General features: G+C 44.3%; 2 long non-coding RNA genes across 3 annotated transcripts in view; one reads left to right on the forward strand and one right to left on the reverse strand.

Moving 5' to 3' along the window:
• The window catches only part of LOC137544052 (uncharacterized), a 69,224-nt gene extending 66,488 nt beyond the window's left edge, over window positions 1–2,736 (forward strand). For both annotated transcript variants that reach the window (XR_011025708.1, XR_011025707.1), the window contains one exon: window positions 2,621–2,736. This is a non-coding gene — a long non-coding RNA (uncharacterized lncRNA). The remainder of the gene's footprint in view (window positions 1–2,620) is intronic.
• Window positions 1–21,432, reverse strand: part of LOC137544053 (uncharacterized) — a 313,753-nt gene that overhangs the window by 129,851 nt on the left and 162,470 nt on the right. The gene's annotated exons all lie outside the window — the stretch shown is intronic.

The following is a 21,432-nucleotide window of genomic DNA, read 5'->3' on the forward strand; positions in this document are numbered from 1 at the left end:
AAGTAAATACCCTTTATTAGAAGAAAAGCTTGCCATAGAGCAGGTAAATAGTGCAGCAAGTGACTCTCCCTTTTCTTCTAATAAAGAGTATTTACTTACAAAGTACAAACACCCAAATAGTTCCTGTCAGCTCCCCACACCTCCCTGCTGACTGCTGCCTGTTGTTGTATAGACATCAAATACACCTACTACTCAGCGAAATCCCATCCTTATCACTCATACTTGAGCTGCGGCTCAGCTGATAAACCTGAAAGGAGGAAAAAAAAAAGAAAATAAAGCAAAGATTGTGGGTGGCAAAAGTTTAACTTGGTTGGACTTTACATCTTATTTTGCTGAATGTGGTATCAAAGGGCATTCTTAGCAAATCATGTGAGCTATTGTCATCTAAGAAAATGTCTTAAAGGAACAGCACCCCCAACAGCTGTATTCTGTGTTGGTGCACTCTGCTGGGCTGGAACAACTCTTCGCCTGTTATGCCTGCTGGACATTGGTGAACCAACAGAGGTTGTAACTGCACAGTAATGTAGAGAGTACTTAAGGGGTTCCAATGTGAAATTTGCATTGAGTCACATAGTTCCTTTGCTACGCCACTGCTGTTGAAGTCTTCATTCTTAAAGGGAACCCTAACTGAGAGGGATATGGATGTTTCCCTTTAAACAATACCAGTTCCTTGTCAGTCCTGCTGATCTCTTTGGCTGCAGTAGTGGCTGAATCACAGACCTGAAACAAGCTTGCAGCTAATCCAGTCTGGCAACTGGTATTATTTTAAAAGGAAAAATCCATATCCTTCTCAGTTTAGGTTCCCTTTAAAACAGAAGCTATTTGCAATTATTTAGGTTAGAGTGAGCTTTGTGAGATCCCACGATGCATCACTGCTGAATATACAAATCGTCCCTTTGTTGTCTCTGATAGCTAAACACAGGAATGTAGTGGTGTGTCAGCTTGTTAATATTACAGACAGAGGCGGTAGGCTCATGATGCCAAGTGACGCATGTGCGTCAGGCGGCATGGGCCCTGGGATGGCATCGCTTCCACCTCTCTCCCCTCGCCACCTGCACCCCCTTCCCCCGCTACTCATGCTACTGTCTGAGCTATGGGCGGCTTTCTCTATTTTAGTTCCCGCAGGACATCGACGCTACAGGAAACCGCTGTCCTGCTTCCTGCCTCTTCACAGCAGCCGCAGGACACGCTGCTATGACAAGGCACGTACGGAGGAGAGAGGGCCGGGTAGAGGAAGCGGCCACCAGCTCAGACAGTAACACGAGCGGTGGCCGTGAGGGTAGGGGGGGGAGGCACTGGGGGCAACTATACTATCTATACTGGGGGCAACTATACTATCTATACTTGGGCAACTATACTAGCTAACTATACTGGGGCAACTATACTACCTATACTGGGGCAACTATACTAGCTACCTATACTGGGGCAACTATACTACCCATACTGGGGACAACTATGCTAACTACGTATACTGGGGCAGTTATACTGGGGCACCTATACCTGGCTACCTACCTTCCTATACTGTAGGTGAAACTTTTCGGGTGCTGTGTGGTCACTCCAAATCGGGGGGGCACATACTCAGGCACCAAAAAGTCTAGAACCAGCCCTGATTACAGAGCCAAACTGATCCAACATTCATACAGAGAACAGAGGCGCCAGCAGGATAAAAGGCAATAAAAATTGTAAAATTTGCTGGGAGGCAGTGGTGGACTTGCCTCCGGAAAGCAGACTCAAAATACTGTCTGAATTAAACAAATACATTTATTATCGGTACCCCAAAATATGCAACGCGTTTCGCAGGCACAGCCCGCTTCATCAGGCAATAAGATAGGGGACAAACAGTAGCTCGTCAGTAGCACGAATAGTGCCCCCTTCAAGTTGATCACTTCCTCGTCCTCCTCCTCCGCCACCTGGATCATCTGCATTTGGCCCCAAAAAGTACTCTGGTCTGGGGCATCCTGCATATGTAAGTGCAACTAGAGCGTGACGGAGGAGCATGCGTGGCCGGACTGTGACTGCGCTGACTGGAGGACTTTCTGGGGCCAACTGTGGACGATCCCGGCAGCGGAGGAGCACGGCGAGGAAGCAATCAGCCTGGAGGGGGCAGGAGGAAGCCCTGTGTATTTATATCCCTCCCCGCCTCCCTCTGTCTCAGGTACTCTTAAACATAGTCTTGGTGCTGGAACCCACAGGAGCTTTTTCAGCTGTGTTTTGATAAATTACCAGCAATACCAAAGCGGAGTTGCATTTTCCCCAAAACGTAATTGTGGGTCATGCTGCATTTTTGGAACAATTGCGCGCCAATGCAAAGTAATGGATCACATTAGACTGAACACATTTGAAACTATCTGAAAAAGTAATGACTAGTGAGAAACCCTTGTCAAAACAACCAATCCATGCTGCCAGATCTGTTCTGCCACTGATCATTTAGTTAAAAGAGTATGTACTACTATCATTAAAGAACAAAGAGCGCCTGTGCTACAAAATTGTTTGGAGTACAAAAAGTTTGGAGAGAAAAGTGCATTTTTTTGCTCCTGCCGTCATTGGGTTTGTAACGATCATTTGTGTGTATTGTGATCGGACAATAATCTAATTTGTCACCATTCCCATCTGCGCACAGGCCACACATGCGCAGTCCGCCCCAGACTGAAGGACTTTACGGGCCGAATAGCGGAGAATCCAGGTGGCCCAGGAGAATGGCGAGGTAGCGATCAGCCTTAAGGGGGCTGGAGGAAGCCCCAGGTATTTCTCATTTTTTTATACCCACTGTCTCAGGTTCCCTTTAAAGAAAACCTGTACTGAAAATTAAAAGTGAAATAAACATACACAGGTCATACTTACCTCCCGTGTAGTCTACTCCTCAATCTCTTTCTCCTCTCCCACGTCCTGTTTGTCCACTGGGATCAAGGGAATTCTCTGTCCTCCATTTTGAAAATGGTCATTACCCCATAACAGCTTTCTGGTCAGCACACTGTTAAACTGTCATATCGCCCACTTGAGCCATTGGAAAACATAGACATTACTTGACACATCAGTTGTCCTCTCAGCTATAACTGACAGCAACTGATATATTTCAATTCTGACAAAATGTTGTCAGAACTCGAAGCGATCACTGTCAGAAGAAAATGGTGCGCTTCTGAGAGGAACTAATAGCAAGGTAACTATGTAATATTCATTTGAAGTTACCTCATGTGTTTATTTTAAATAATTTTACTCAGTACAGGTTCTCTTTAAGCTAAAGTGTAAATTCACTCTAATACAAACGGCAGATCACAGTTGCTATATTTAGCTCTACCAGTATCTGTGTTCCTGTAACGACAATTCTTGCAGATTTCCCAACTAGTGTGAGTGGTAGAAATTCCATTTATCAGAAATAGTAAACAGTAGGACTCACCCTGCTATAAATGACACATCATTGATAGAAACATTTACATTTAATGTTCTTTATTTAAGATATTTTCAGTGCAAAACGACACATGTCAGATAGTACTAGTATAGATAAACTGACCACAGATAAAATGTGAGCAATAACTGGTGCTCGGCAGTGGGCTGGGTTATAAATGTAAACTTTAAAGAGGAGCTTTAGCGAAAAGGGAAAATGAATACACTGCAAAGTGAAAAGTTAAATGATAGAAGAGAGATCAAGAAATCATTGATATTCGCCATGTAATTTGTTCATATTGTTTGATCCACAATTAGCCTGCATGTCATCATCTTTACCAGTGGCAGACAAAAAAAAAACTAGACAGCGCCGACTGCCATTATTTATAACCACGCCCACTAACATTTACAAAGGCTAAAAAGTTTTTTGTTTTTTTTACAGAGATACATAGGCACAGAGGGAGATACTGGTTGCTTGGCATTTGGAAACAACCGTTATTTCCCACAAAGCAATGAGGCTCACAGACAGGAAACTGTCAGGACCATGGTCCTGACTCCTGACATCACACGGTGGGAGGGGTTTCACCACAATATCAGCATTACAGCCTCCCTGATGATCTATTTGAGAAAAGGTAAAGATTTCTCATGGTAAAGGGGTCATCAGCTACTGATTGGGATGAAGATCAATCCTCCTGCTTTAACTAGATGGAAAGGAAAGGATAAAGGAAATGGAAGGAAGGGGTAAGAAAAAAGAGAGGGGTGATGTGAAGTGAGGAAAGAAAAGGAGGAGAGGAAGACAAGGGGGAAAAGAAAGGAAAGCAAAGGGTCAACCATGTTATGTTTTCTTAGGGCTTAACTATATAAAATCATTTTTACTGGATTGCAGTATTTCTATTGGTGGACATGGGTTTTACACTCCGGGACAAGACTAGTTAGCTCAGTAGTAAGTTGAGGATGATCCATGAGGAACATCCTCTTTCCACAGATTGCAATGATTTGGTGTTACTCTTGGTATTGGTGACAGGTCAACCAATGAGGTGTGTGTGTGTGTGACTTTTTCATAAACCTAGCTCATGGAACTATGATGAAGGGTTAGCAGCAGGGACAGGTTTACACCTTGGGAACCTATAGACAGAACAGTTTTGGATTCGTAAATTACACCTCCTGCAAACCTGCTGATCCCAATATGAATGCTTGTTTGCCCGCCAAACCACACCACATCTGTGCTGGCTTCCCCTATTATCTGACTGGCCCGGCCATCACTTTTCCTTCCTTACCCCTGCAACTGCATGGGCCAGGCTAATGTCACCTACTCTGCAGCATAGAGTGGGTTTGATCGGACCACTCATACAGCCGGGCCATCTAACTCTCTATGCTGCTTTGGCTGTGACCAGCTCAGCTCAGGGCATGTGCAATAGAGAGCCGGATCCACAGACCAGATAGAATCCAGTCCACCCATCCAGCATCCATGCAGCACTCTCTGCTACATGCATAGAGCTAAGATGGTGACCACTGAGAGAATATGAAGAGATGGGTGGGCAGGCTGGATGGGTAGTCTCATCGAGCTTGCTGTGGGTCAGTGACCTGCGCATAGCTTCCGAAAGGTGAGCACAGATTCGTGATCCCATGACAACCACCTTGCACCACACTGGTGCCTCCAGGCGCCTACCCTGGTCAGTAAGCTAAAGTTCAACAGCTGTCAGTGGATGTGAGCAACATTGCACTCTTATGTCATTAATATGTCATTAAGGGTGCTTGCTGCATCCCCGATGATACAAGTAACGTTCTTTTGAATGCCCCCCCATTGCAGAACTCCCTGTGTACATGTGTACTGTGCCATAGGTTATTACACTAGTGGTTTCAAAATGGCAGTAAAACACCCCAATTATCCACTATTGAAACAGCCATGGATGCTAAATAGTTTTGGAAGACAATAAGTGCCATCTAAAAGACAATAACAATCATCACAACATCTAATAAAAAGTCACAATGTGAAGAATATGTAGCAGTTTAGCAGATGTATTCTGGATGGTGCTCTGTAGCAACTAAATATTAAAACCAGACCTTCTCATTAAATGACCAGGAAGGTCTGAGCCCACCACAGATGGGAAATCTACGGCTTAACTAAGCAGCTGAAGAAACCAAGTGATCTGTAACATCAGAAAAATAAATAGAACATGTATGAAGTTTAAAGGAATGTTTTTATAACATGTTTCTATTGTTTTTGGTGTGGTCTTTTTAAGCAAATGTAAAATGTGGTATAGAACCCATTTGCAGCCCAGATGCTCGGGATAGTCTAAAGCCAAGTAAAATAGAGGGATATTATTGAAGTTATGAATGGAGGCAATTTTCTCAGGCTTGCTATGCGCCGTATTATCTAGATCGAAAATTAATTTTATTGTAGGTAATTGATTTGCATGTTACCAGCCAATTATTGGCTGATGCAGCCTAAAAGCCCTAAAAAAGGCAAAAATGTTATTAGAGACAGTTCAGCCAGTGTTCTTCAGCCCCAGAATACATATAAAACGTCATCTTTATGAAGGATGCAGAATTCTGTTATGTTGTATATGTTGTAGCGTATGTGCTTGGGGTAATGGAAGTCTATGGGGGACACAGTAAGTTTAAATGATGGAGCGCAGTGCATTGCGCCATGCATGCGCAGACTGACGGAAATCCCAGTGATGTACTTCCTGCCTAGCAGATGAGGGGGGAAGGGTGAATTGCATATGACCCGGTCGGTGCACTCTGCTGCAGGGTCATATGATTGTCGTTGTTTTCTTTTGCGGTGGGATGTGGCAAGAGCATCACATGGCATCGCAACACAAAAAAAAGTGTAAAACTGGCCTTAAAGCCAGCAACACTAGAAAGCTTTTCAGAGGTCTCTCATCACAGCCTGTGTGAAAAAAAATGCCTTGTTTACCAGCTGCATGCAACAATTTGTGTCGGCATCGGGCTAGAGGCAAGAGCCATAGCATGTAGTTAGGTTACACTTTTCTGTCACTGTTCACAGAGGAATGATTTACTGTTTTTTTCTGCACTGGCCACACACACACTGATTTTTCACAGATCATATGAGCGCAGCTGAGGGATTTTTAGTTACAGAGAAGGATCTGAAGAGAAGGAGGCTTGCTTTATTCCTGTTCTTGGATCCCCCCCCCCCCCCCCCCCGCCAATTCCGAATGACCTCTCCCAGACTATAAAATGTTTACGTTACACTGCGAGGCAGAGAGAGAGAGAGAGAGGATCAGGCACACAGAGCTGCAGCTGATGATTATTTACACACATATTTCTCCTTTCTATCATTCTGAACACATTTTACTCACAGGATTACTGCTAGTGAAGATTGTTTCTGTATACTGGATGTGCTGGACACAGTCTTCCATAATAATGCCCTCAGTAAAAACTGTTTTCTGTAAATGTAATTTTCTTTACATAAATCATGAAAAGATGAAAAAAAGCCTTTGCATTGCTATTTGCTAGTAGCAACTGGAAATATATGTGGCATTTAAAATTCTAGTTAACTTTGATAGTTGTCCTTTAATGCTCTGCTGCATGGGCAGGCAGCTGATTCTCTTTCATTGTAAAATTCTCAAAGCTTCTTACTTCAACCATATTTGAATAAAAAAAAAGGGGCCTACCCGTATATTCCGGCATATAAGATGACTGGGCATATAAGCCGACCCCCCAAGTTTTCCAGTTAAAATATAGAGTTTGCGATATACTCGCCGTATAAGACTACCTCTCTTCCAACACACAACAAATAAAAATAAAAAAAAACATCATATACTGGTGCTTTGTATGAACAGATACTGGTGCTATACTGTATGAGGTACCCAGTATATAACCGTATACAGGCAACTGACTGGTTGGATTGGTCAACTCTCCCTAAGCGGATTGGTCAGCTCTCCTTGTCTATCTGTTTATCCGAGCGGTATGGAAGAATAGATCACGCTGTGCCCATAAAACACGCCTCTTTCACCCTTCTGGCCCACCCTTGTATACTATTTACCTCCTTCTCTGCCTCTCAGATCTCGCACATGTGCGCCTGCGCCGCTTCACTACAATCCTCAGCAGCGAGATCTGAGAGGCGGTAACAGGATAGGGCGTATCACCCGGCATCAATGACACCCAGCGTATAAGACAACACCTGACTTTTCAGAAGATTGTCAAGGGTTAAAAAGTAGTCTTATATGCCAGAATATACAGTAAGTGTGTCCCTGACTTCTGCCTTTGCCTTTATTTTGTATGTTCTATTCTATAACCACCCAATGAGGCCACAGAGAGTAAACCCTTTTACAGCTTCAGATCATAGTTAATTATCAGAGTCTCTTCTCACTCAGAAGTTATCGGCATCACATGCCTGGGCACTATTGTTTATTAAAAATGCAAATAAGAATGTTTACAAGCTAGGTAAAATGTTTCACAAGGGTATGTTGGCTTCTCGCAGAGATCTGACTTGAAAGGTGTGAGCTGAAGTACAAAAGCGTGTGTCCGGAAACAAAACTAGGTCACTAAAAATGCTCTGGTATCTGCAAATGACCAGAATAGCAGGGCCTGGGCCCCTCGTCGCTGTCAACGATCTCTTAACTGTGTACATCTGGAACATATTGAGTGTACTGTCTGAAAGAAGAAGCTTTGTTGCACAGAAAACAAACAACTGGTAAAAACAATGCTGTGCTCTGCGTGCCTCTCCCCAGCTCTACAGCGGCGCTGTGCGCAGCGCGACTGCTTTTTTGTTCTGCCGCTCTGGCTGTGGTCGCGCTGTTTCGTTTCACTAATTAACCACTTCACGTAGAGAAGAGGCTTATTTTTAGCCGCTGCCACCTGTGTCATACAGCCTAAGGATGTCCGGATAAGAGCTGAGCAGCCAGTGACTCTTTCTGGGAATCCCAGTACAAGCTAATTGTAAACAGGCTTTGCGTGAGCTCTGAGGAGAGCTGCATACCCGAAATGACTCAAATAGGGTGTCAGGCCTGAGTCAAACAGGAAACTGAAACTGAACTCTTACTTGTACAGAGAACTAAGACAAACACTTGCAGGTGGCCTATTTTAAACTCGCACAAACACAGTGTAATTATTGTGCTAAAAATAAATATGTAACTGTTATGTTGCTGTCTTTTTCTCTCTCTCGTGTTTGCTCATTATGAACGACTTGTCAGCGTGAATTCCAAAACCATCATTATGGTTGTTTGTCATGGCTCCCGGCTGCCTCAGATGGCAAACAAAGACAGACACCTTCTGCAGCCAAATTTCTTTGGCCAAGAAACTCCCTCGCCACACCTCTGGTCGTGCTTTCCTTTGTGTCATCGATTTGGATAGAAAATAACAACAAAATAAACTTCAAGAGTATTTCCAAACACCAAAAGGGTTGTCTACATAAAGTGTTACCATAAGTGTGATTAATGTGTTTTGAAAGTGCAGCCTTGATACAAAATGTGATACTGATTACACTCATCCTGGTTACTTGCCTTTCCTGGCTGGTAGGCAGGATGTTTAAAGCAGAACTATCTCTTAAAAAAAGAGTTTCTCTTACCTGGGGCTTCTGCCAGCCCCCTGCAGCCGACCTGTGTCCACACCCAGGGCAGTATCTAGGCTAAGTGGCACGCAGGGCGAGTGTGTATAAATTGCACCCCATTCCCCCACCCCCGGGGACTTGCAAACCCTTACTTTTTAGGGCCAGTCACACAGCCACAGGTCACAAGTAGATCTGCCTAGTGACCAGCCGCTCATCCAGGAGGAAGCAGGGACCAGGAAAACACACAGGCGAAGAGAGCCTGGAAAGCCGACTCCTCCATGGGCACCGCGCACTGACAGCCTGCAGTACCGCTACAGGACATCAGGTGTCATCACGCGGTGGTGACGTGATGATGACTTGACGTCTGATGCAGGCAGCCCAGGAGGAGTCAAGGAAGGTGATTACGGGAACATGTATGAGGATATGCGTGGCCAGGGCGAAGTGGACTTCGACTTAGAAGTCGGCTTCCACTGCATTAAGAAAAGTGATACGTGACAGGGGAACAGAGGATGGTTTTGAAACGACGTGGGCACAGGTCGGCTGCAGGAGGCTGGCAGAAGCCCCAGGTAAGTGAAAATCTTTTTTTAAAGAAACTTCAGTTCCGCTTTAAAGGTAAAATGCAGCAAATCTAGGGTGAAAAAAACTTACTTAACTATTAAATGTTATTTATCTCCATGGCTCCTCCCCTGAAACTTATTTCTGTCTCTCATGTCAACATGGCAGAGCTGTAGTGATGTGGTGGACCCACTCCTCACCTCACGTGACTGTGCTCCCTGCCTGCATGTCTCCTCAAGTAATACCTAAATTGTGACGTCATCACAATTTCACATTTTCTGTTTATATCGGTGTTCATAAGTCAGTGACTCCCTGTAGTCCTGGAGGAAATTGATTGTATTATTATTTTTTTTTATTAAAGTGAAGCCGCAAACATGATATATCTCATATCATATATAATTGGTTTCATGGGTGTATCTGGGTAATATAGAACCTATGGCAAACACTGAAATTGTGCCCCCCCCCCCCCCCCCCTAGTCAGAGCCCCTTTGCCCTCTAAAAACAGCATCCTTTCTCATGTACATGTGCTATGATTACCTGTGTTTTTGTGGCTCGGAATATTGCTGAAGTTACTTTTTGGGAGATATTTATTCTTATTTCCTCTGTCCTCTTTTCTAACACTAAGCCAAGTGTTGCCTACACACATAAATTAAGTAACCATGTTCCCCAGATACCAATTAATCTGATCTTCTGAGGTCTGAGTTTGAGGCATGGCACCCCATGGTTCAGTGGCGCCCATGGCACAAGCCATGCCTGTACCCCTCTAGATACACCTCTGATTGGTTTTAGTCCTGTTTTAAGATACTGGCATGTCACCGCTATTACAGAGAAAAGGTAGGAGCTCAAGAGAACATATACTGAGGTGTTACAGAGAGACACAGTGGAGGCAGGGGGGCACTGAAGAACAGGGGGACAGAAGGGACACAATGGGGAGGGGGCAGAGGTGGCACAGAGGGGCACACTGGACACACAGGGGGCATAGATGAGGTACAGGGGACAGAGAAGGCGCAGTGTTTTGATTCATGGAAAGATGCAGGACAACCGAGGTGACATGTGACATGATGAGATAGACATGTGTATGTACAGTGCCAAGCACACAAATAACAAGGCTATGTTCCAGACTATAGCATAACCCTCACTGAGAAGTAATTACAGCCATAAAACACTTTCCTGGCTTCTGAGAGCAGGAATAAGATAAAAAGGATCAATAATTTATAGATTTGATCTTTAGCATACTTCAATGAAGGTGTCATTGAGGCAGAGGCAATGAAACAGTAAAAACTTAAAAACTAGATTTAACCCATTCAGGTTCCGTCGTTTTCACGTGAGAAATGTTCACCTCCCATTCATTAGCCTATAACTTTATCACTACTTATTACAATGCACTGATCTATCTCTTGTTTTTTCCGCCACCAATTAGGCTTTCTTTGGGGGGTACATTTTGCTAAGAGCCACTTTACTGTAAATGCATTTTAACAGGAAGAATAAGAAAAAACTGAAAAAATTCATTATTTCTCAGTTTTCAGCCATTATAGTTTTAAAATAATACATGCCTCCATAATTAAAACTCACGTATTGTATTTTCCCATATGTCCCGGTTATTACACCGTTAAAATTATGTCCCTATCACAATGTATGGCGACAATATTTTATTTGGAAATAAAGGTGCATCTATCACTATTTACAAGTTTAAAATAAAAAACATTTTATTTGGGTAGTTTTGGGAGGGTGGGAGGTAAACAATAGATTTATAATGTAAATGTGTGTTAATTTAAATTTTTTTTTTTTTACAGGTGTAGTATTACTTTTTGGCCACAAGATGGCGGCCATGAGTATGTTTACATGACGTCACTCTAAGCGTAACATACGCTTACAGTGACTCATCGGGAAGGGAACGGCCAGAAAAGGCGCAGCTTCCGAGAGAAGCTGTCGCTTTTTCAGCGGGGGAGAGGAATCAATGATCGGGCACCGTAGCCCGATACATTGATTCCCTGGCTACCGAATCCGCGGCCGGGAGTGCGCGTGCACGCGCGCGATCGGCCGCGGGAGCGCGCGCTAGCGCGCATGGTTTCTGGATGTAGAAACTACGTCCAGGAACCAAAATAGATTAAATATAATATAAAACTGTGGGATAGCTAAAAAGTAATTTTTAGGAGAAGAAGGATAGATACAATTGTTTTTCCCATCAGTTTATTTTCACCTCGGATGTCCTGGACCTTTAAGAAGGAACCTGCAGTCCCTGTCTCATTTGTTAACTGGGGGCTATCTGTATACATATTCCAAAGATTTCAGTAAACATTTTCAAAACTGGCTTACCTGCATCCTTTTCACTACCTAAGCTGCTGTCTCTAGTGTACTGAAGTGGATTTGAACAGGTTGCACATGGACTCTGAGCAGACATGTGACTGGCACTCAATGTGATAGGCAGGTTATCTGAAATTTCCAACGGGAGACTTGGGCGCAGGATACAGCTGATATGTGGCTTATCCTGCAGCTGCACAATTTCCGGCGGCGTTAATTACTATTGCCCCTCCAGGTCCACGTGGATGGTGGGAAATGATGTAATTCGGGCTATTGCTGCCGGACATGCTTGGAGTCCAAGAAAAATCCCGCTGCACCAGATGGTGGGATATAATAAAAAAGACCTTTATTTGTAATCCAGCATCAAAGTAGCATACAAAAAGCTCACGTGTATCGGAGCAATGGCTCCTTAATCATAGCTTACAAAAAACACACATTGCACAGGTTATATAGGTGGGAAGGACACACCTATGGGTGTCCATTCAGTTCTTAAAGGGACATACAATTTAAAATGGTGTGAACTAATACAATACACCTTATATAAAAAAAAAACACATAGGGCTTGATTTACAAAACGGTGCTAACTTTGCGCGCAGTACTTAGCGCACGATCTGATTGAGAAAACTGGTGCTAACCTACTTAGCACCCTGGTTAGCGCGCCTTAAGACTTTAGACGTGCTAAGTAGGTTAGCACCTCTTAGTAAATCAAGCCCCTATACAGTGAATGTCATGTAAAAACACAGTACCAAACATCACATGCAAGCAGTAGTAGATAATAATAGAGGGTAAGGAAAGGCCATAGGGGAGGAAGGAGGGAGGTGGGGGGAAGGAAGGAGGAGGAAGGAGGAGGCAAAAGGGGGGACGGGGGACAGGAAAAGAACAAATCTCTAATAAAGGCGTACAAGATGTATGGAAATATATGCATATATACGTATGGACCACACTGGATACCGTGCGGTGACCCGCACAGAGCCCAGTACTAAAACCCCCTGTGCTACATTGACATTATTAGACGTTATATATCGTGCTTAAATCTAATCTAGAGTTCAAGCCAGAGGGTGAATGAGTCCCCAATTTCTATATCCAGTATGCTTCTCTTTTTAGCAAAATCCTGTATAAATCCCCACCCCTCATGGAACCTGTGACCCTTTCTACACCCTGGACCTTAAAACCAGACATGTCACCAGAGTGAACATGTAGGAAATGTTTAGAGACACTGGAGATCTTAGTGATATATGAGTTGTCCCTGAGACACCTACCCTCCCCATTGTAGTGCTCAGATATTGTTTGTCGCAATGGGTGGGTGGTACAGCTAACATATTGTACTTCACACGCCTGACACGGCTTATTTGTCTCCATCCATCTTCCCATCAACTCTGACCAGCTTCCCTGTCCCTGCTGAAGAGAAGCACCCCCAGAGCATGGTGCTGCCACCACCATATTTAACAGGGGGGATGGTGTGTTCAGAGTGATGTGCAGTGTTAGTTTTCCCCCACACATAGGGCTTGATTCACAAAGCCGTGCTAAGTGTTTAGCACGGGTGTGCTAAACAGTTAGCACGTGAAGTGCCGTTCGCGGACTTTTGCACGTGCAAAGTGCCGCGATTCGCGCGATTGCGGACTTTTGCGCGCGCAAATTGCCGCAATTTGCACGCGCAAAAGTACGCGATCACGGGAATCGCACCACTTTACGCGCGCAAAAGTCCGGGAACGGCACTTCACGTGCTAACTGTTTAGCACACCCGTGCTAAACACTTAGCACGGTGTTGTGAATCAAGCCCATGGTGTTTTGCATTTTGGCCAAAAAGTTCCATTTTGGTCTCATCTGACCAGAGCACCTTCTTCCACATGTTTGCAGTGTCCCCCACATGACTTGTGGCAAATTGCAAATGGGACTTCTATGGCTTTCTGTTAACAATGGCTTTCTTCTTGCCACTCTTCCATAAGAGCCAACTTTGTGCAGTGCACGACTAATAGTTGTCCTATGGACAGATTCCCCCACCTGAGCTGTAGATCTCTGCAGCTCATCCAGAGTCACCATGGGCCTCTTGACTGCATTTCTGATCAGCGCTCTCCTTGTTTGGCCTGTGAGTTTAGGTGGATGGCCTTGTCTTGGTAGGTTTACAGTTGTGCCATACTCTTTCCATTTCTGAATGATCGCTTGAACAGTGCTCCGTGGGATGTTAAAGGCTTTGGAATTTTTTTTTCAAGCCTAAGCCTGCTTTAAATTTTTTAATAACTTTATCCCTGACCTGTCTGGTGTGTTCTTTGGACTTCACAGTGTTGTTGCTCCCAAGATTCTCTGAGACAACCTCTGAGGCCGTCACAAAGCAGCTGTATTTGTACTGACATTAGATAACACACAGGTGCACTCTATTTAGTCATTAGCACTCATCAGGCAATGTCTATGGGCAACTGACTGCACTCAAACCAAAGGAGGCTGAATAATTACGCACACCCTGCAGTTATCTATTTAAAAAAAAAATTGGAATCATGTATGATTTTCGTTCCACTTCTCACGTGTACACCACTTTGTATTGGTCTTTCATGTGGAATTCCCCAAAAACAAGAATTATGTTTGTGGCAGTAATGGGACAACATGTGGAAAACTTCAAGGGGGCGAATACTTTTGCAAGCCACTGAATATGCAGGAGGGGAGCGCAGAGGGGAGAGCCCGAGGTGAGGGGGGGGGGGGGGGACTGTCCCCCCTCCCCGCTGATGTGCAAAGCTCTCCCCTAATGCTACGACACCTCCTGCCCCCCCAAAACGGCCATGAGCAGGGGCTGCTTCCCCTATTGTTACGCCAGTGCTTTATAGCTAAGCATTGCTGGACACTGGAGCTTGTATGTTACTGACAGGAAATTTTGAATCTAGTTTATTGGTTAAATGTGGCTATACATCAGGCAACTTGGCGGCCGATCGACCATCCGATTTGAATATTATCGAATTGGATGAAAACCGGTGCCACCAATTGCATGTCCGACCGACAATGCGAACAATTTCGGGATGAAAATTGGTCGCCTTGTCGATCGCGGATGCAGCAAGTTGTCGAGGCGAAGTAGGTTGGTCGGGTGTGCGGCGGTTTATATGTACATTTATACATTAGGGGGAAGCAGCGGGGCAGACGCGGCAGCTCAGCCGATTCCCTGAATATTTCATGCTGAAATAGGACGGGAATCGGACTGCAGTATACAGGCAGCTTCCACAAAGACACAAATTTATCTCTAATCCGATTCTACGATTCTATTAGAGATAAATGTGTCTCTCCTAATTAAAAAAAAAAAAGTAAGCGTTTAGCTAGTAATCCTCTTCAGACTGTATTCCTGTTGACGTAAAACATTTTTTTAATAAAGTTATTTCACACACAAAAATGTTTCCAGAGCCAAACTAAAGCATGTGAAAGTTTGCCACACAGCTGTATACAGATAAAGTGTCTGTCACACCATCTTGTTAGAGCTGCTTCAGATATCTTGGGATAACTTGTCCTGCACTCCACTGAAGTGATGTAGCGGAAGTAAGGGTGACGACAGAATGGTATAAAGGCATGCCTGGGAGTTCTGGAGTCTCTGCACTAGAGAGCTCTGCTCGCAGAGGTCAGAGAGTAATGACAACCTCCAAGGAATGGAATACCAGAACACTCTGACAGCTGTTGATTTGGCAGCGAGACAAAATGCGACAGAAAAGGTTTACCACCCCAGGGAGTAAATTAAGACAACAGACAGACTTAGCCGTCATAAACTGTCAGATGTGAGACCAGTGCGACTCTGAATGCTGCACTATGTGAGATATATACATGGCGGTTCCCAGCACTGTACTGTGGCCATTTTACGAATGTCCCATTACAGCTGCTGAATAGAAAAACAAAGAGGGGTACCAGAAGAAGCTTAAAGTGTACCAGAGACTAAGACATATAACTAATTAATAATTGCCCGGGGCTTCCTCTAGCCCCATAAGCAGGTGTGAACGTTTTATTTTGGTAACTATGGGAGAGTGGGGGAGGTAAGGGGTTAATTTCAATGGGGAATTAATGCATTTTTACTTAATTTAATGTGTAAGGGTGCAATTTTGTGTTCCCATTCACTAATTAGCGGTCCACTACTCTGCCGCGAGTGAAGGGGGGGGGGAATGTTTTGCGAATACTGCTATTCCAGCGCAGGAGTTTTGGGCACAGCCGGCGCCACCATAGGCTGTAATAGGAATTATGGCTATAGCGGCGCAGAAGCAGGATAAGCCATACTGGCTGTATCCTGCTCCCAAATCTCCCGGCGGCAATTTATCTCGTACTCAATGTTTTGGGGCGGGCGCGTTAGAATGCAAAGACTTACTGTATATCTACGCCCCTGTGCGGGAACTGAAGTCCTGCGCGAGCATAGATATACTGTCTCCGGCGGTATAAGTGGTTAAACTATTTTATTGGTGGGGTATGATGAAAATATCTTCTTGGAGAAAACTTAGAAGAAAAGTTAATAGGATATGGGCCAATAACCTCATTAGGCATTCTTAATGACAGTTCTGTAGGAAATGTAATACGTTAAGTTCTATTACTCCTGCAGCTTAGCTGCTTTCTTGATGCATCTTGAGTTTTGCTAAGTATGAAAAACACTTACATGGTGAACTAGTTACTGAAACCACCGAGGATTTTGAAGTTTATTTTGAGGTCAATGTGCTTTACTTTGTGAGTTTTGATCATTTCCCTCATAACTTTTGTATAGCCTGTACTTTATTTCTTCGTGTTTTTTTTTATTTGCTTTATTTTACACCACACATGATGAAAACTACAGTTTAAGATGTTTAAGTGACTTTTCAGATGAGGCTGTATTCTTAACAAAGAATTTACCTTATGTAATGTAAGGGTATATGTAAACTGAATAGCCAAAGAATGAAACCACGTATTGGGGTTGATTCACTAAACAGTGCTATTGAATAGCGCTATAGCGTTACGTGAATTACGCTTGTCATTGTGCGCGTAAAACCTTATGCGCGGTAAAACTGATAACATGCATTAATTTTAGTGCATAGAAGTTTATGCTCTTAATGTAAACATTTGTCAGCTGTTTGCCTATATAAGCTTTGCTCAACAGCACTTCCTTAAGAATAGTTTGAGACTGGGTAAGTAAGCGTTATTTATTTGTTTGTACGTGTCCTTTACAATGTTCAGCTGTTTTTGGCCTCGGTGTAGTTTTTAATTTTTTTCAAGTAGTAATTAAATTGTGTTGGTCAAGTCATATGTACAATGCCAAGCAACCATAACTTATATTAATTGTATATCACTGTATCCATTGTAACATGTGGATACTGTGTAGTGTGACTTGTGTTGTGTGCTGTGTAATGTGTGTACTGTGAAGCTGCAGCACACTGCTGCGGACACTGTGAAGGTGCAGCACACTGCTGGCTGGGGACACTGTGAAGCTGCAACACACTGCTGAGGACACTGTGAAGCTGCAGCACACTGCTGGGGACACTGTGAAGCTGCAGCACACTGCTGGGGACACTGTGAAGGTGCAGCACACTGCTGGGGACACTGTGAAGCTGCAACACACTGCTAGGGACACTGTGAAGCTGCGACACAGTGTGTGCTGGAGCTGACACAGAGGTAAAGGGGACAATTAGCCCAGGGCACCTAAACTCTGCAGGGGCACCTGCACTGCTGGACCTCAAGTTGTCTCTCCCTCCTCCTGCACCCCAGGTTCCCCCCATAGGGAACATGTATTTACATGGTGCTGTTGGCCCCTTACAGATGCTTGAATGTGCTTGATCACATACATTAGTATTTATGACATTTAAAAAGTATGAATAGTCCTGGACAAATGTTTGTTTCAATTTCCCTTCAATAATAGAACCGTTTGAGGTTTGGCTGGATTAGTGCATGTTAGGTAATGAATGCTAACTTTGCTATGTTTTTAAACCATACACTATTAAACTACACACACTATTTAAATTAATAACACATAATTTTGTATGCGTGTAAAAGCGCAAAGTATTACGCGCATTGAAAACATCACCGCTCTTTATTATTTCCCTACCAACCCCTATCTAATGAACACACTCTACCGTACTTGCTGATAGCGCTTGTGGCATTATGCCGATAGCGCACATAGCGTTACGCTGTATGTGCGTTATGAAATAGCACTGCGTGTTATGAAATAGCATTGTTTAGTGATTCAACCCCATTGTGTGCAACAAGCCACTACCCAAATAGCACCTCTGACCTGTTGAAACATGGACCCCAAGTAGATTCCTTCCAGGAGGTCATTTTTTTTCTTTTTGCAACAAAATAAGTTTTAACCACTTGCCGACCGCACGCTTATACCGTGCGTCGGCAAAGTGGCAGCTGCAGGACCAGCGACGCAGTACTGCGTCGCCAGCTGCAGGCTGATTACTGCTTCCTGTCAAATCTTGGCGGGGGGCTCCGTGAATAGCCTGCGGGCCGCCGATGGCTAAATGTAAATAATCCGCTTTGTTTACATTGTACGGCGCTGCTGCGCAGCAGCGCCGTAAGGCAGATCGGCGATCCCCGGCCAATCAGCGGCCGGGGATTGCCGCCATGTGACAGGGGACGTCCCGTCACTGGCTGCACAGGACGGATAGCGTCCTGTGCAGCCTCGATCGCTGGGGGGGGGGGGGGGGGGCCAGGTAGGAGAGGGAGGGGGAGGATTTCGCCGCGGAGGGGGGCTTTGAGGTGCCCCCCCCCCCCGCAACACCCAGGCAGGCAGGAGAGATCAGACCCCCCCTGCACATCATCCCCATAGGGGGGAAAAAAGGGGGGCAATCTGATCTCTCTGCCTGCATGCTGATCTGTGCTGGGGGCTGCACAGCCCACCCAGCACAGATCACTCAAAACAGCGCTGGTCCTTAAGGGGGGGTAAAGGGTGGGTCATCAAGTGGTTAAAGGACTTCCGAGGCCAACTCACAAATCTATTTTTTACTCACCTGGGGCTTCTTCCAGCCCCTCGCAGCCACCTGCCCGGTCATTTGTGCACGTCATATGGCGCGTACTGCACCTATGCAGTAGTTTTGCGCAGATGCAGTACACATCAAATGACGGGCATGAATGCCTGCACGAGTGCAGAAGACCAGCCGGTGGGGTCGTGATCAACCCGGGTGGCCAGCGGGACAACGCGGAGGACCGGTGCTGCGGCGAGGGACTGAGGCAGCTGCGAGGGGCCGGAAGAAGCCCCAATGAGTAGAAATCCCCTCTCCTCCTCCCTCCTCCCCTCTGCCTCTGAAATCAATGGCTAGTAACACCTCCGCCTCCTCCTGCCCAGACTGAGCTCCCATGAGCCCTTGCTACTGCCTTGGCTCTCTGAAAACCTGTGGGTGTGGCTTTTTTAGTTTATAGGAAATTAGAGTATTAAAACAAAAACAAAAAAGTATTTGGCTTGAGGAATGCCCTATAAACAATAGGAAAGGAACACAATTATGCAATGTGTAACAGTTCACCTCGTATCCACTTTCATTTCCATAAGTTGCTCTGTGGGGCCTCCATGGATCTGACCTGTCTTTCTATTACATTCTACAGATGCTTGATTAGTTAGAGACCTGTGAAATTTGGAGTCCAAAGAAAACCTGAATCATTGTCCCAATCCACATTCTTCCATTGGATTCTGATCCAGTTCTGATGTGCATGTGCTGATTGTAGGTGCTTTTGGTGGTGGACAGGGATCAACATCAGCACTCTGACGGGTGTGCCTATGCCTACACTACACAGCCCCATATGCAGCAGTGTTCTGAAACCTTCCGCCACTGATCATTCATTAGGTGTTTTGACATCCTGAGCTACAGTCATTCTTGGTCATTAAAAGTCATGGTCATTAAAAGGAATCTGAAGTGAAAATAAACTTATGATATAATGAATTGTATGTGTAGTACAGCTAAGAAATATTACATTAGTAGCACAGATAGGAGTCTCATATTGTTTCCAGTACAAAAAAACTTCAGTTATCTATGCAAAAGATCTATGCTGTTTTCTGAAGCACTTATCTCAACTTGCCCCTCACTGTTTATTGTTTGTTTAAGGTTTTACTGCAGGTGAGTTCAAAGGGTCATTAGCTCTGCACTGTTTCATAGTTTAAAATACAAAGAGCTTGATTCACTAACCGGCACTAAGCTGGTTAGTGAGCCTTAAAGAGACACTGAAGCGAAAAAAAAAATGATGATATTATGATTTGTATGTGTAGCACAGCTAAGAAATAAAACATTAAGATCAGATTCATCAGTGTAATTGTTTCCAGTACAGGAAGAGTTGAGAAACTCCAGTTGTTATCTCTATGCAAAAAAGCTATTAAGCTCTCCGACTAACTTAGTCGTGGAGAGGGCTTTTATCTGACTTTTATTATCTCAACTGTAATTGAACTGTTTACTTTTCCTCTGCTAGAGGAGAGTTCATTACTTCACAGACTGCTCTGAAAGACTCATTTTGAATGCTGAGTGTTGTGTAATCTGCACATATTATAGAATGATGCAATGTTAGAAAAAACACTATATACCTGAAAATAAAAATATGAGAATATTTTCTTTGCTGCTAATCCTCTAGTAATTATTCATAGTACACAACCAATTCATTATATCATATATTTTTTTTCGCTTCAGTGTCTCTTTAAGGGCTCGTTCCCACTATCGCGAATCTGCATGCGTCCAACGCATGCAGATCCGCACATGTAATGCAAGTGGATGGGCCTGTTTCCACTGTAGCGTTGTTGAGGTGCGTTTTTTTCAGCGTGAAAAAAACGCACAAAAGAGCCAACGATTTCGCCTGCGTCGGGAATCCGTGCGAATCGCCGCTAATGTATTTAATAGTAAAAACGCATGCGTTTGTTACATGCGTTTTTACCCGCGATTTCGCGTGCGATTTCGCACCTTTTTCAATTTTATTTAGCCCTGGCAGTGTCATGGTTAATTTCGCATGGCACCCTGCCATGCGAAATCGCATGCGAAATCGCGGGTAAAAACGCATGCGGAAACTCATCCGCATGCGTTTTTACAAGGGTCGGAATGCGGCCGAAATCGCGTCGCAACAGTGGGAACGAGCCCTAAGACATAGTGGGCCTTATTGGTGCCTTAGCAGAGTTAAAGGGCCTTATCAGAGTTAAGGGGCCTTATCAGAGTTAAGGGGCCTTATTGGTGCCTTAGTAGAATTAAGGGGCCTTATCAGAGTTAAGGGGCCTTATCAGAGTAGCATAGCGAGCGCTACGAACATATGCCTGCTAATTGGCATTGATAACAGCTCCACTCATCCTACCCTGGACCCCTGCGGCTCCAATCACTTTAAAGGACATTATCCCTGCACTTTGATTGGCCCAATAGGCTGCCTGTCATTTGACATGCACAAACAACCTCAAGAATCAGAATTCCTCACTGACTTTCACTACTCTGTGTCTCTCATCACTTCACTTTGGTTCCTGCTCCTATTCACTGCAGAAGTGGTATTTCCTCTATAATACTTCTTATTGATACTTTCTGTTGCATTATATTCTTGGGGGATACGCTGTATAGGTTCGCACTGGCACTTTTTGTCTATATTGGCCATCTTTTTGCACTAGCACTTTCATTGGTATGCTTCACTCTAAATACTTTTTCACATTTTTGGCATTGTTCTATGGTGTTATCTCCCTTACTCCAGCACCATGTGTTATCTATGAATATTAAGAGTATTGCACAGATCTATGCATATTTTTTCTGCAT

The sequence above is a fragment of the Hyperolius riggenbachi genome, chromosome 2 (genome assembly GCF_040937935.1).
Source record: "Hyperolius riggenbachi isolate aHypRig1 chromosome 2, aHypRig1.pri, whole genome shotgun sequence".
NCBI lineage: Eukaryota > Metazoa > Chordata > Amphibia > Anura > Hyperoliidae > Hyperolius > Hyperolius riggenbachi.